Here is a 15161-nt window from a genome sequence, read left to right as displayed (position 1 = left end):
AATTATGAGGGGCATGGATAGGATAAATAGACCAAGTCTTTTCCCTGGGGTCGGGGAGTCCAGAACTAGAGGGCATAGGCTTAGGGTGAGAGGGGAAAGATATAAAAGAGACCTAAGGGGCAACTTATTCATGCAGAGGATGTTACGTGTATGGAATGAGCTGCCAGAGGAAGTGGTGGAGGCTGGTATAATTGCAACATTTAAGAGGCATTTGGATGGGTATATGAATAGGAAGGGTTTGGAGGGGTATGGGCCGGGTGCTGGCAGGTGGGACTAGATTGGGTTGGGATATCTGGTTGGTGTGGACAGGTTGGTCCGAAGGGTCTGTTTCCATGCTGTACATCTCTATGACTCTCTGCCTCTATGACTAAGGCAGGAAGAGGAGAGAGGCTTCCCCAAACTCAACCTCACTCTTACAGAGTTATCCCTGTGTTAGACTGACTAATGGATGCCACATGTCAAACCACAAGAAGGAAATTACACTTTCACATTTCAAAACTGGTTCAGGCCAGTAGAAGTTCATTTGCAAATCTCACTGCAGGCTGAGCGTCTCCTTGAAAAAAGTGCATAATATCTTGATTGTATATCTTTAATTTTCTGGTGTTCAACATAGCCAGAATTATAATAATTACCATTTTGGTTGCAACTTTGTGCTTGGCATTGTCTTCCAGATGGCCCATTGTTTTAATTATGCATTGTTAAATGGGAATTTCTAGCATTTAGAAACTCAGCAAAAATTTACCAATAATGCAGAGAAGAATGGTAGAGCACAGGAATGAGGTAACGTATTTTGGACAACTCTTGTAATTTATGTAAATGAGCTGAGCAACGGCAGATGAACATGTTGGGGATAGCACAGAGTCATAGAGATGTACAGCACGGAAACAGACCCTTCAGTCCAACTCATCCATGCCGACCAGATATCCTAACTAATCTAGTCCTATTTGAAAGCGCAAGGCCCATATCCTTCTAAATCCTTCCTATACATATATCCCTCCAGTTGCCTTTTAAATATTGTAATTGTACTAGCCGCCTCCTCTTTCTCTGGCAGCTTATTCCATACATGAAAAAGTTGCCCCTTAGGTCCCTTTTCCCCTCTCGCCTTAAATCTAATCCCTCTAGTTCTGGACTCCCCCACCCCAGGGAAAAGACATTGTCTACTTACCCTCTCCATGCCCCTCATGATTTTATAAACCTCTATAAGGTCACCCCTCGGCCGTTGACTCTCAAGGGAAAACAGCCCCAGCCTGTTTAGTGTCTCCCTATTGCTCAAATTCTGTTTTGTGAATAATTCACCTGAAAGAAGTTTGACAACTTGGCATGTGATGTTGCCACTGCAAAACAACAATAAAAATGCTATAAAAGCTGTGCTCATCTGTCGTAAACCATATGGCTTTAGTCTTGTTAACACTGCACAATGAGTACCCTCCCAGTTTGGGTTTATCAAAAAACAAATCCAGTTGTTTCTGGCAATGCAGAAAGACTTGAGTCTGGTATTATTATTTCAATATGTTCTGAAGCATCTCCCTTGAGAAACTCTTATTTTCAACCTTGACTGAGTAATCTTGATACTTGGTTTAAAATTGAAGGTGTAAACCTGGAAAATAACTTTCAACTGGAAAAGCTGAGATGATGAGCAGAAAGCTATTCTGCAGTTTCCACCGCCCAACATCTGGAATTGTTTAAGTAATTCGTAGCAGTGTGTAATATTTCAGAATATGCTGACTTTAATGTGTTTTGCCACTTTCATCTGGGCTTTGCTAGCTTTCAAATCTACATCTAAAGTGGAGGGGGAAGAATTATCTTCCTATTTTTAGCTGTAGCATGTGCTGCACCTTTTTGTTTTCATGATCATACGTTTATAATTGTGTTCACTAACCTCGCTTGTAACAGCTTTTCTCTTCCAACTGCAATGTTTCCCACTGTATTCTGCACCATGGAATACAGGGCAGAAAATTGGAATTTGTACAACCTTTCTTGCTGCATCTTGATTGATATCTGAACAAAGTTTGAGCAGGTTTTCTCTGATACAATGTTTTGTAATTTGTAACATACTTGGGAGTGCTGAACCTTAAATTAGCTCAGTTTCTTTCCTGATCAATAAATTTTGGGTTGAGGTGGTCATGTAATCTCCCAAAAAAAAATGAATTACTCATTCAAAACTTTATGAAGAATGTGATTGTGGAACCTTGCAGAGCTATATTTTACTACAGGTTTATTATGTTGTGTGCAGATGTTTCTTCGCATTAGTGATCCTATTGATTACTTTTTATTATTCAATAGGTGTTGCTGGCTAGGCCTGTATCTGTTGTCTACCTCTGAATGGCTAGTGGACAGTTAAGTCAATCACATTGCTGTGGATCTGGAGTCCCGTAGAGGCCAGACAAGGTAAGGATGGTAATTTGCTTCCCTAAAGTACATTGGTGAGCTACGTGGGTTTTGTTTTGGACAATCGGTAATGGATTCAATGTAATCATTTGACTCTTAATTCCAGAAGTTTGTTGAATTCAGACTTCAACTGCTGTGATGGAATTTGAACCTGGATCCTCCAGCATATTAATCTCTGGATTAATAGTGTAGCAGTAACACTACTAGGCGATCATCTCCCCTGAAATGGACTTTTCACCAGTACTACTGTAATGATGAAATGAAATCTATTATGGAGTGTCTTTTAAATCAAGTTTCTGTTGTTCAATTTTTTTTGTCTAAAAATATATTCATTAACTGTAGGATTCCAAATTAAATTTTGTACAGAAAACAATTTTTGTTATCTCTTTCTATATGGCAAATGAGTGAATTTTTGTTTTTTTTTCTCAAAATACTTTTATTAAGAGTTAATGCAATGGGATAACTGAGCCAGATACAACTTCTAATTTTAATTTGCTTAATTTTCTTGATAAAAGTTTCAAATAAATTTTTTCTTCAGTCAACAGGAATCTTAAAATTTTGTACCATTCTAAATATTTGTGTTATTTATTTGGCAAGGATATGAACGTTTTAGTTTTGTGATTTTTTTTTAACATGGAAAAATTACTTTTTAACCATTGTGCCAATTTGCCATCTGTTCAAATTAAAAGCAATGGTAGGATTTGTAAGTTTGCAAAGTAATACTTCAAGGCCATTTTTCCTGAACCTGGACTTTAAGCATAGCTCGTGTACAGACTACAGAGGATGCAAACTAATACCTTTATAATTGGTCCAGATGATGTGTCTGAGCTTGTTTTTTACCATTTTTTTCAAATTCCTTTGTTTAAACAAAATTGCCCTCCACCCATGTCTCATCCATTATGTAAATAACTGTGGTTATTTGTGAAGAATGCAGTCTACACTTTTGAATGATTGCCCCCAATTGGGTGCTGTCAGAAAACAATAGAATGCCTTAAAAAAAAATAGAATGCCAACAGAAACCTGTAAAGCTCAAAATATTACTTCTTGGGATGATGATGCACCCGAGCCCCTGAAGGGCTGTCCTGTTGCAAAAGGCTTGTGCAGTGCTGTTGGACTCTGCATGTACCCTTTCCATGGACACAAAAGCACATATTTAACCATAGAACAGGGATGGACAGCTAAGTTCTACAACTACTTTAACCACCTGCCGCCTGGACATGTTGATGGCCATCACGGCCAGGCCCAGGAGCAAGTCCTGTGAATTGCCAACACCTCGCCAGATAGGGTACCAATAAGTCAACAGCATGAAGCAGAAGTGCAACCAATAAGTTAAAAGCAGTTTCTTTAGATGGCTGGACAGGGGCTGAAGACTATACTAATCAAATAAATATGAAAAATAACCTCCATGTAAAAATTACTTGTGGCATGCTGTGGATTTTTTTTTAGTGGCTATATTGGAACTGAAGAACGTTCAGAGCAGAAATAGTCTTTTTCGCCCTTCAAGCCCACTTCACCAATCCTGTGCTACCCCTGTGTCCCCGTTGTTTTTAATCTTTGAGATTTTTTGATTTTAGTCTTGAAGATACTCAATGACTGAGCTTCCACAGCCCTCTGGGACAGAATTCCCAAGATTCGCTATCCTTTTGAGTAAAGAAATTCCTCTATCTCAGACTTGCTTAACCGCCTTGTTCTCAACCAGTATCCCTTGGTTTTAGGTCACCAACTGGGTGAAACATCCTTTCTGCACTCTCCTGTCAATCCCAAATATAGGCCCAGTCATTTTAATCTTTTCTAATAGAATTGCTAAATAAATTCGTTCATGCTAAAGGTTAAATTTCATGCATCATTATTTTGTTGCGTGCGTCTTCATTTTTAAGAAGTTTTGCAAAATCACTTCTTGGTATACATTAGTCATTGAAGTATTCTATTCCAGAAAAACTTGCAATGTCAGAGAGAAAATTCTTTTTGCTAATAACTTGAAGTTTGGCTATGCAAAAAGCACATTGCGGTAATTTATTCTTAGTGATTTTCATGTATGAAAAGTTTCACAAATACCTTGTAGAATAAATCTTAATGTCCAAAGATTTTTATGTCAGAAAGAAAGTTGTCTTGCAATTTCAAACAACCTCTTTGCATGATTATTTTAACAACTAATTGACTGACAGCAAATACCCATTATAGTGCTGTTAACCATTAGCATTTTTTTCTCTATAAAGCTCAGAATTACAGACTGCGCAACTGGAGCACTGAAGAACACACGAGCACCACCTGCTGGAATGTCATGCAGTTATTTGCTGTTTTGATAGATAAATGGAAAAAGATGAATTTCAGACCGTTTGAACTCCTCATAATTTTCTTCCTAGTTGCAAAGTGGTCTAGTCAAATGAAGACTGCAGTTATGGAAAAATGATATGGTTAGTGTATTGCACAATTACCAACAATACATAAATTAAAATTGCCTACAAATAGCTGCAAACATTCATTTTTGTAACAACAAGGGAACAACTGTCTGCTTAACTTACTTTTGACCTGTTTGCTCTTTGTCATATGCTTCAGAAGTATGTACTTTTGGAATGATGTACTCAATATTGTTCTCAATCTTTGTAAATTAAACATACTTTGAGCTGGATGTGCTTCAGACCTGTATGTGCAATGTAATCATCCTCAAATCCTGTTTTCACCGTTAATGAAATTAGTACTGAATTAAAAATGTGATTTGTGCATGTGTTGGAATATCCAGGGTGGAGGAAGAAAATTGTGGGTATTAATACTTGAGAATAGCTGTAAATCTTAATTAGCTATTTTTGATATACAGTACAACGTGAATTCTTCAACGCGAATTGGCTATAACGTGATTGAAGAATTTAGACCATTATTTGTAGAACACAAACTTTTCTTCCTTGTATTGGCTATAACATGAATCTGATCTCATTGGTTTAAATGGTGCTGCTATTATGCAATTTTCTTAACACAGGTTCACACAGGAATGGAATTATTCTGTTATATCAGAACAGACTGTAGCTGAATGGCTGGCTGAAGTGAAACAGTTCTTTGTTATCTGCAATACTAACTGCCTTGTAGAACTCCTGTAGATCTTCAAGGCTCCTGGGCAGTGTCCAACCCTCAGTATTGTGCCTGATGCAACTTTAAAGGTGATATGTTTTCTTCAATTTGTGTTTCAAATTCATTCTTGATAGAATCCTTGGGTTTATTGCTACTTTTGAAAGTATTCAGTTTGGACTGTTTGTTGAATTCTGCTGCAACTCAAATTGTCCGCTTCAGGATTATTTTGAACCTATACTAATGCCTTTAACAAACCTGCCACGTGGTGTGTTAATGTATTTTGTGAGCCTCCAAAAGCTTTGAAATTTCAGGTATGTAACTTCTGAGCTCTTTTTGTTTTGGTTAGATTTAATTTTTTTATATTCCTTGAGCACAATCCTTCAGACATTCAAACATTTGGAGTGTACTGATATTGTTTGAACTGATACTTAAAGAAAAAAATTTACTTAATTCCAGGCGCATGAAACTGAGAATTATGTGATAAAATCATCAGCAATGGAAGAAAGAAACCTTTTAAAAAAAAAAAGTAATGTCTAGCCGTGAATTCATGGATCAAGTTAAATTGGCTTAGTCCGACAGAACTTTTAGCCCACTTTTTTCTTTAGTGTATGGAGAGAAACTGAATTCTTGTAACTTGGGATCTTCTCGTTCCTAAATCATCTGGTTGTATTTCTTTCAACCTGAGAGACCAGGGGTGAACAAGAAACAAAATATTATGCAATCTGCACTTACCCTTTCGTTTCCTCCAATCCCCTCACTCCACCCAAAAACTGACAAACTATTATGGAGCATCAGGGGAGGCATGAGTTAATCCATAAGATTACTTACAGCAGAATACACTTTTTTGAAAAAAAAAAGCAAAAAACAGTATACTGCACTGTAGATATGATTTTAATTTAGCAGATTTTTTAAAATCATGCATAACTTCAAAGGCTTCTAATTTCAGTTTTTGTTTTAAACCAATCTGTTAACTTAATCTGATTACGCAATGGGATAAGTGATACTTTGAATTCAGTAACGAAACATAACAAAAATGTCTCCAAATAAAACACATTTACTCTCTTTGGTAACACTCAATTAATACATAAAAATGTTCTCTATTTTGTTGGAGGAATTGTTTGCTTTACCTATAGATTACCAATATAGGATTGAATACAGATACAATTCTTTAGTACAACCATATTAAAAACACTGCAGTGTCAAGGAACTGAACTTTGACCAAACTGTCATTAAAACCTATCAGTGGCATTTTGTTAAATTTTTTTGAAAAACTTGACATTTTTGATTTAAGCATTTGCTTTGACATGTATGCAGCCCCTTTTCGTGTTATGGAACCAGATGTTGACAAGATACTTAGAGATATGTGGAAACATAATATCTCATTCTATCATCTATCAATTAAGCAAGATTAGACACAAACGGGAGATCTTCACTTTTATAAATGGAAAACAATTAGTACATTCACAGTACTGATGTTTTGTACAAGAATCCTCTAGGTAGTAAATAAAAATCTCGTTTGAAGGTCCTGCATTATAAATTGCCAAATCATGTGTCATTCAAGAGGTGTATTTAATTACATGTATCAATGTTTATTAGGAGGGCACATCAGTTTGGAGATCACTGATTTAAAATTTATTGAATGGAATTACACTTTACTAAAACTAATGGTAATCTGATTGGATTCCTAATTGACAGGTGGCATATATTTATGTGGACACGATTTGTGTAGAGCTCTAGTGGAAAAGGTAGACATTTTGAAGAAAAGCCTTTTGGCAAAAGACCTGAATTACACCAAACGTCGCAGTGATGTATAAGCATTTTGGCATGTAATCGCATTACTGATCAATAGGATTTTTAATAGTTCTGCTACTGCAAAGATATACAAGTAAATAGAGCACAATTAAAAGCTCTAGATTTGAAGCAGTTTTTTTTGGTTGAAAAAAGCCTGAAGCAAAATTGTTAATGAATTCAGTTCTTAAACTGGTACAAGTCTTCAGTATCTGAAGTTCATGGTTGAAGTATGCAACTTTGAAAAATTCAGTGCAGCTTGTACATCTTCGTACAGAGGTACAATATCCTTCATTGCTCAATAGTTAAGGAAGAATGATCATAGATCATTTTATATTTCTTTCACACTTCATTTAGTACTTCTGCGTTTTGTTCACTGTCAAATGGCTAGGTTGGCAAAATTTTCTCATGATTCTGCTACTCTTGTGAATTGAGGTGGTTACATAATTTAGTTTCCATAATGTGGATTCCCTTTTTTTCCCTCATCTCTCCAATTTGCTTGCCACGTCTCTGGGCATACTTTTAAATGCACTGCTACGTTTTGTAAACTGGGTTAGCTTCTCAATTTAAACAAAAAAAGTGAAGGTTATACATTCAAATATTGAGCTGCCTGTGAACAGTGTTCTCTTGATTGTATGTTCTAATCTTGTGCATACATTTCCCCATCAATCCATGTTTTTAACTTACACACTTGATGCAATTTCTGTATTGAATATTTTAATGTAATTTATTTTGGAAGAACGAAGCTCAACTTCACTTTGGATGCTAATTTTGACAGCTTGAATATGGAAGAAATTGGAATACATTTACAATGCTGGTTACAAGTAATTTATTTCCCAGGTATTAATTCCTTGTTTTACCTTCAATTATCTTAAAGTTGTGTTGTGCTGTTTTTGGAGTTTTCACACAATATAGCAGTGGTTAAGGCTGACATTGAGGAAACTCCAGTGTTAATCGACATGATGGTTCTAACGCAAGATCATTGCAAATGATGTACTTTCAGAAGCTTCACATAGCTTCACACAATTAAAATACACCTAAATTGACATACATTGTGAATGCAGCCATTTTAATGCATGTTTGCACATCAAGTAAAGGTATTTGTCAAATGGCATCAATTCTAGTAATGCACATTTATGATTGAATACATTAAAGTAGGTTGACCTTTTCAAGTACGTTAGTACTTGTTAGGAAACATTCAAGAATAAGGAATAGACAAATGTCAGTTTCCAATCTTTCTAGAAATATCAAGAATGATAAATGAGCCATGAGTTGCAGTTACCATCTCTGAATAATATGTACATCTTAATATACAAGTCAATAGCTTAGATATGTGACACCATGAAATTAATACTGTGACAATCTACTACTATACAAAATAATTCCTGTTTCTATTAAGTATGAATACATAATACTATCACTGCAAAGGAGACAACTCTGGATTTCAAGTTGTCAGCTGCTGTATTGCTGTATGCATGGTACAAAATGTTCACAGTACAGCTGAACTGTTCAGCTAAGAGAAGCAATCTAAGGAAGTTGGGATATGCATTCTCTTTTCTTTTGGAAGGAAGGTTCTCTACAAAATGCATCTTAATCAGACTCCATGTAGCTCGATGGAAAGCAAATGTGACCACCTGTGGCACACAAAGGTTGATTGGTACTCTTTCAAATCCACAGTTCATATCTTGTTCTTCTGGCAGTTTGGTGTTCATACATTGTCTTTTTACAGGAAAAGCTGACAAATCTCCAGTAGAGCTTCCTTTTTTGATTTGGTATTATTAAAATGAGCAGTTACCTTCCAGTACGTCCAATGGTTAGCACAGGAAAAACAAAGAGTAATCAATATATGTCACCATATTAAATATGATTAAAATTTACATCTGTCAGTTAATGTAATTTACAGAAGTTTAGTGTTATGGTTAGTGATCAACAGATTACTTTTAAAATTATCTGGTATAGAATTAACAGAACAGAGGGCTTTTTCAGCCTTTAATTTTGATAGGGATTCAATATGCTCGCGGTTTAACTAATTACCAAATTGCATTCTAATAATAGACTTTAAACCCACCAATAGTCATGCAAGTTATTTGCTAATATTCCATAAAGCTTCATCTCCGTTGACTGCTATTTGAGGGTAAGTGAACCTGTTATTTCCTATTACTTTAATGTATCATCTATTTATAGAATCATAGAGATGTACAGCACGCCACAGGCCTTTCAGTCCAACTAGTCCATGCTAACCAGACATCCTAAACTGATCTAGCATTTGGCCCAAATCTCTCTCAACCCATCCTATGTACCCATCCCAAATGCCTTTTAAATATTATTGTACCAGCCTAAATCACCATCTCTGGCACTGTCAGATTGAATCAAATTAGATGCATGTAATAGATTAAACCCATTAAAGATGCAATGTATTTTTAGTGTCAAATCATTGAGTCAACATTTGAGAACACCAGAGGACAGCTATTTACCAAGATATTGGATCTCCCCTTTGATGGTCTGCATTGCTCATATAGAGTGTTGTACATAGTATGATTAATTGGAAACATGGGTGATTTGGTGGTGGTAGATAATAGGTTTAAAAGTCCTGTGTGTGGTGGGTGGGGGGAGGAGAGAAGCTGTTCAATTGTGTATGATAACACCTCAGGGTCTGGAAAAAAGATGTTTAGGCCTTGTATTAAAAAAATAACTTGGTCATAACTAGTGGGTGTTTGATGAGGACGAATGCTAATTTAAAAATCTTGAGTCAAATAACTTGACAACTTGATCAAATTTGAATGGTAAACATTTTCATATTATTTAAAATATAACTTGAAATTTGTAGCTAAACATCAGAAAGATGAAAAGACCTCTATTAGAAACCTACTAATTTTATATCGAGATATTTATAGACCAGTATAAAATGAAATAGATGAATATATAGTTGGCAAATGACTTTCAACAGAAGTGAGGCATGGACACAATGAAAATTGGGTTGTGCTTTTACTCTGTTTCATTGTGAAATAGCTAAAATTGGATGCAGGAATGGGAATATTCACAATATTGATGAAGGTTCATATGGCTTCTTTCTAGATGGATAGAATTGAAAATTGTTAAACTTGTATCAAATGTCATTGCAAGTGTGTAACTACAGTAGCACCTCGACTTACAAACGTAATCCGTTCCGGGACCCGGTTCGTGAACTGCATCAATTTTTCCCATTGTTCGGATAGCGTAAGAATGCTTGGACAGCTATTCGCCGCGCATGCGCCAAAGACTAACTGAATGAGATCACGCGGGGCCCGAGAGCTTTTACATTCAACAAGCGTGTAGCAAAGCAGAACAATTAAACCACGTGGTCGCACACAGGCTTTTTGCTTTCGTACCTTCGTTCGTACCTTAAATTTCGTACGTACGTTGAAGCAAAATTTTACATACAATCCTGTTCGTAAACCAATTTATTCGTGAACGGGGTCATTCGTATGTCGAGGCGCTACTGTACTGTGTAAAATTTCTGCTTGCTATGTTATAAAATGGCTCTATAACACCATGTAGGCATTAATATCAGAATTATGAGGTTATATGCATTTGGAAAGAATGAACGGACTGGGTTTCCTTCTCTGAAAAGATAGAGGGGTGACTACTTAATAGAGGCCTTTTGGAATTATTTAAGGTTTTGAAGATAACACTAACTGCTTATTAGTAGGCAAGAGCAAAACTGAAGATTACCAATAGGAGACCAGCCTCCAAAAAGAATTCAGTGGGAACTTCTATGCGGAGTATGAGCATGTGAAATTTAGTACCAATTGGAGGAGTTGAGTTGATTGTTATGGATGCATTTAAGAAAAAAGTGAGGGCTGGAGATCAGAGTCAAGAGTGTGGTGTTGGAAAAGCACAACAGGTCAGGAAGCGTATGAGAAGCTGGATGCATTGAAGCCATAGATTCCTGCTGCCAGCAAAAGTCCATGCCGAATGTAATTCCAAACTAAACTAGTCATACCTGCCTGCTCTTGGCCTGTATATCTCCAAAGCTTTTCTATCAATGTATCTCTCCAAATATCTTTTAAATGTTTAAATTGTACCACATCCACCATTTTCTCAAGAAGTTCATTCCACATATGAACCATGTTTTTTTTTAAAAAAGTAAGTTTACCCTTCGTCTTTTTTTTTTTATCTCTCTACTCTCACCTTAAATTTGCTCCCAGTCTTGAAATCCCCCATCCTGGGAAATATAAACTACCGTTAACTCTATTTATACCTCATTATTTTATAAACTTCTATCAGATTGCCCTTCAAACTCCTACGCTCTAGTGTAATAAGTCCAAGCCTTCATAATTCAAACCTTCCATACCCAGCAATATCTTAAATCTGTTATGAACCCTCTCCTTCCTATAGCTGGGCAACCAGAGCTGGACACTATTCTAGAAGGTGTCTCGCCAATGTTTTGTCAAAGATATGTGCAGGCTAAATAAGTAAATTAAAGGGTATAACACATAGATGATGAAAGAAGGTTTAGAGTTTTTGAAAAGATTTGTAGCACAGGTTGTGGATGAGTTCATAGATTCAACCGCTGAGCTGGTATGTTTTGTTGCCTCGTTGGGTGACATCAGTGCATCTTCAATAAAATGTTGGTGGTCTATCCCATCTGGTATTAAAGAATCCAGTGTAGCATATATGCTTTTTATTCCCATCATTTTAATTAAATGAACAGTTATGGATTGGTATGAACTTCACTGAGGCTAGAGGTATGGTCAGTGTGGACAATGTTACATTCTCTTTGCTTAGAGTTCTGGTACAGTAGAACAGGCATGTCCAACAGGTGGGTTGGGAGGAGTTGGCTCTTCCAGTCCTTGATCACCTCTGATAGGCTAATGTGGAAGTGGCCTCTGTTTGGAAGAACAGCAAGTTATGGAAGTATCCCTACTTTCATCCAACCTGAGGCCTAGACACTAGAAGCAGTGACCAGTCTGGAGGGAATAGACCCTGCAAACATTAAGGAGCTTGCTGGGCAGGTGAGGGAGTGAGACTGAGTTAGCAAGTAGGTTGAGATGTGGCTCTGGGCAATAGGAGACACTTTCTACATAGGTTCTAGCTCCCTAAAGTCAAAATGAGAATGCAGGCCTGAGCCCTTGAAGCCTTTGTCTCTTATCCTTCCATGGGACATGGGTGTTAGTGCTAAGTCCAGCATTGGTTTCACTGAGTAGATTCCTTAGTCATTTCTGGACTCAGTTACTATGGCTGTGATTACTGTGAGAGGGAGAGTAGAGAGAGTTTGCATGTTTGAGAGTTTTATGTAGAGGACAAAGCCCCTGCAGCCCCACTATGTCCACACTGGTTATCGAGCACTTCGTCTGTATTATATGAACAAGGAATAAAAGTAGACCAATCAGCCCATCAAGCCTGCCTCACCATTCAGTAAGGTCACGGCTGATCTGATTTTTAATTTTCAACTTTATATTCCTACAGATACCCATGATAATCTTTTGTCCCATGGTAATTAAGAATCTACCTTTTAAAAAATATTTAAAATTATAAATGCATTCACTGCCCTTGGAGCAAGGGAATTCCAAAGACACTCAACCCTTTTGAGAGAAAATGGTTTTCATGTCTGTCCTAATAGGTCACCCTTATTTTTAAATTACAAATCCTTGTTTTAGATTCTCTGGGCATGAGGAAATATCCTTTACACATCCACCTGAAGATCTTCGATGTTTTAGTTCAGTCACTTCTGACTCTTCTGAAATCCAGAGGATACAGGCCTCGTAAGTCTTGCTTTTCTTCATAAGGAACTCTGCTCACTCCAGCATGTTAACATGGTAAGGACAGTAAGCAGTATTGTGCACAGTAGACCACAGGCTGCCCTGTATAACTGAAGCACAACCTATTCCCACATTTAATTCCTCTCAATAAAACAACATGCTTTCCTGATGACTTTCTGCACCTACATATAAACCTGTGACTTATGCAAAAGGACACTCCAATATCTGAAGCTTAGAGCTTTGTAACCTCTTACCATTTTGGTATTGGGATTTTTAAAAATTCTTTCTGCCAAAATGGACAATTTCACATTGTTCCACATTATGCTCCTTTTGCCTGTTCTTTGCCCGCTCACAAACTATCCCCTTTTGTATGTTTCAGATGTTCTCATCACAACTTGTTTCCCTACCTGTCTTTGTGCCTTCAGCATATTTAGTTCCTATACGTTTGGTCCTATCTTCAAAGTCATTTACATCAGTTGTAAAAAAGAAATTGAAGCCCAGTGCTGACCCCTCTGGAATATTGTTCATGATATCTTGCCAGCCTGAAAAAAGACCTATTTTATTACTCGCTGCTTTCTGTTAGCCAGGTAATCTATCCATGCCAATGTTACCCCCCAGTGCTATGAGCTTTGTAGTTATTCGTTATGTGGTGCTGTTTTAAGTGTTTATCTAAATCCTTTTTAAATTTTGAAGTTTCTGCTTTAACCACCCTTTCAGGGTGAGTTCCAGATCCACATTCTATCAGATTGCACTTCAGAGCTGAAATGTTTCAACTGAGGTAATATCCTAATGAATCTCCTCCAACCCCCCTCTAATGAAATCACATCTTCCCTATGTAGAGTGATAACCAGAAGTGTTCTAGCTGCCGTATTTAATGCTTTATACAACATGTCTTATTTTTGTGCCTTCATGTGAACCCTGAGACTAAGTGAGCTGGACATGGACTTATCCTTTCCCATCCTCTGAAAGTCCCATCCATAAAGCAGACAGGGAGAGAAAGAAAACACCAGAAAGACAACCTGTTTCAGATCCCCATTTCTGTAATGAATTCTGCTGGGTTAACTCAATATGTTCCACCAGCAATGAAAGCAAGATTTTGTTGGTTAAATCTAACTCCTTGGCACCAGTTCCCTGCCCCATCTTTAGTGACCAAGATTTGGACTCGAGCTCTGTCCCTCTAGTTTTGCTTCTTAATAAAATGGCAAAAACCAAGTTTTACTAGATAATTCTTGTTATTTGACATTTTAAGTGCTCATTTGTATCACATTTATCCACTTTCAATGGAACATGGGAGAAAATGGCTGCGGCACCTAGATCTCTTTAGATAATTGCAAACATTATGTCCACTGGTGAATTATCTAATTCTGGGTCTTAGTTTGAATAATTTCCAATTCATGAGTAATGACTAATTACCACACTTTAATAGAGTAATGTCTGTAATAACTGCTTACACTGTTGTGTTGTCTTGGCGCAAAATGAGCTGGTTGACTTCAAATATCGTTTGTTGCTGACAGCCACTACTATTCACTAAAACAGAATGCACTATGTTCTTTCTGTAAAAGCTAATTATTTGTGAAGGAAATGCCAGTAGATGTCCTCCAGAGAAGAAAAGATTAATTTTTAAAGCATAACTAAGTCTACATGTTGTTTTCATGACTACTGTCAGATGCGTACATAAGATCCATTTATAGTCACTGACTGTAATACACAGATATGTGTTCAATATTAATAAGCTAGTTTCTTCTGGTTCTCCATTTCCTGAACACATTTTGGGGATGTTGAGCCATATAACAAAGTATGGAGTTGGAGCTTATATGGTAGAACGTGGTGCTTTAAACTCTAACTGTAATATTAAACTCAGGGTATTTATCACCACCTGTATTGAGTATGTTTGCTGAATTTGGATTACTATATTAAAGGAGTTGATACTTCCACCAGACCTTGAATACTACACTGTAGGTGCAGTATCTATTTTTGTGCCTCCAGGAAAGTTTTTAAATCAGGAAAATTAATAATTGATATCAAAAATTGCATGCTAAAACCAGATCTTCGAAACTTTGGGACAGCACCCAGCCGATTTTGTTTCTTTGCAATTACTGTCATTATACTTAAGTGAATTTCCCATTTCGCCAAAATAATCTCAAGTACTAATCTCAGCAACAAAAATGTCACTAACAGCCC

The 15161-nt window shown here is 36.8% G+C and overlaps 1 protein-coding gene and 1 long non-coding RNA gene across 2 annotated transcripts in view; one reads left to right on the top strand and one right to left on the bottom strand.

Moving 5' to 3' along the window:
- The window catches only part of LOC122561754, a 29790-nt gene extending 24773 nt beyond the window's left edge, over positions 1–5017 (top strand). The window contains exons 2-3 of the long non-coding RNA XR_006315101.1: positions 2284–2388; positions 4605–5017. This is a non-coding gene — a long non-coding RNA (uncharacterized LOC122561754). The remainder of the gene's footprint in view (positions 1–2283; positions 2389–4604) is intronic.
- Positions 5018–8948: 3931 nt separating this feature from the next.
- Positions 8949–15161, bottom strand: part of lhfpl3 (LHFPL tetraspan subfamily member 3) — a 294536-nt gene continuing 288323 nt past the window's right edge. Inside the window, exon 4 of the mRNA XM_043713862.1 lies at positions 8949–9034. The gene's annotated coding sequence lies outside the window, so the exon portion shown is untranslated. The remainder of the gene's footprint in view (positions 9035–15161) is intronic.

Source organism: Chiloscyllium plagiosum, chromosome 23, assembly GCF_004010195.1.
Source record: "Chiloscyllium plagiosum isolate BGI_BamShark_2017 chromosome 23, ASM401019v2, whole genome shotgun sequence".
Taxonomy (NCBI): domain Eukaryota; kingdom Metazoa; phylum Chordata; class Chondrichthyes; order Orectolobiformes; family Hemiscylliidae; genus Chiloscyllium; species Chiloscyllium plagiosum.
The sequence above is the reverse complement of the archived record's forward strand: the minus strand, read 5'-3'. Positions and strand labels throughout refer to the sequence as shown.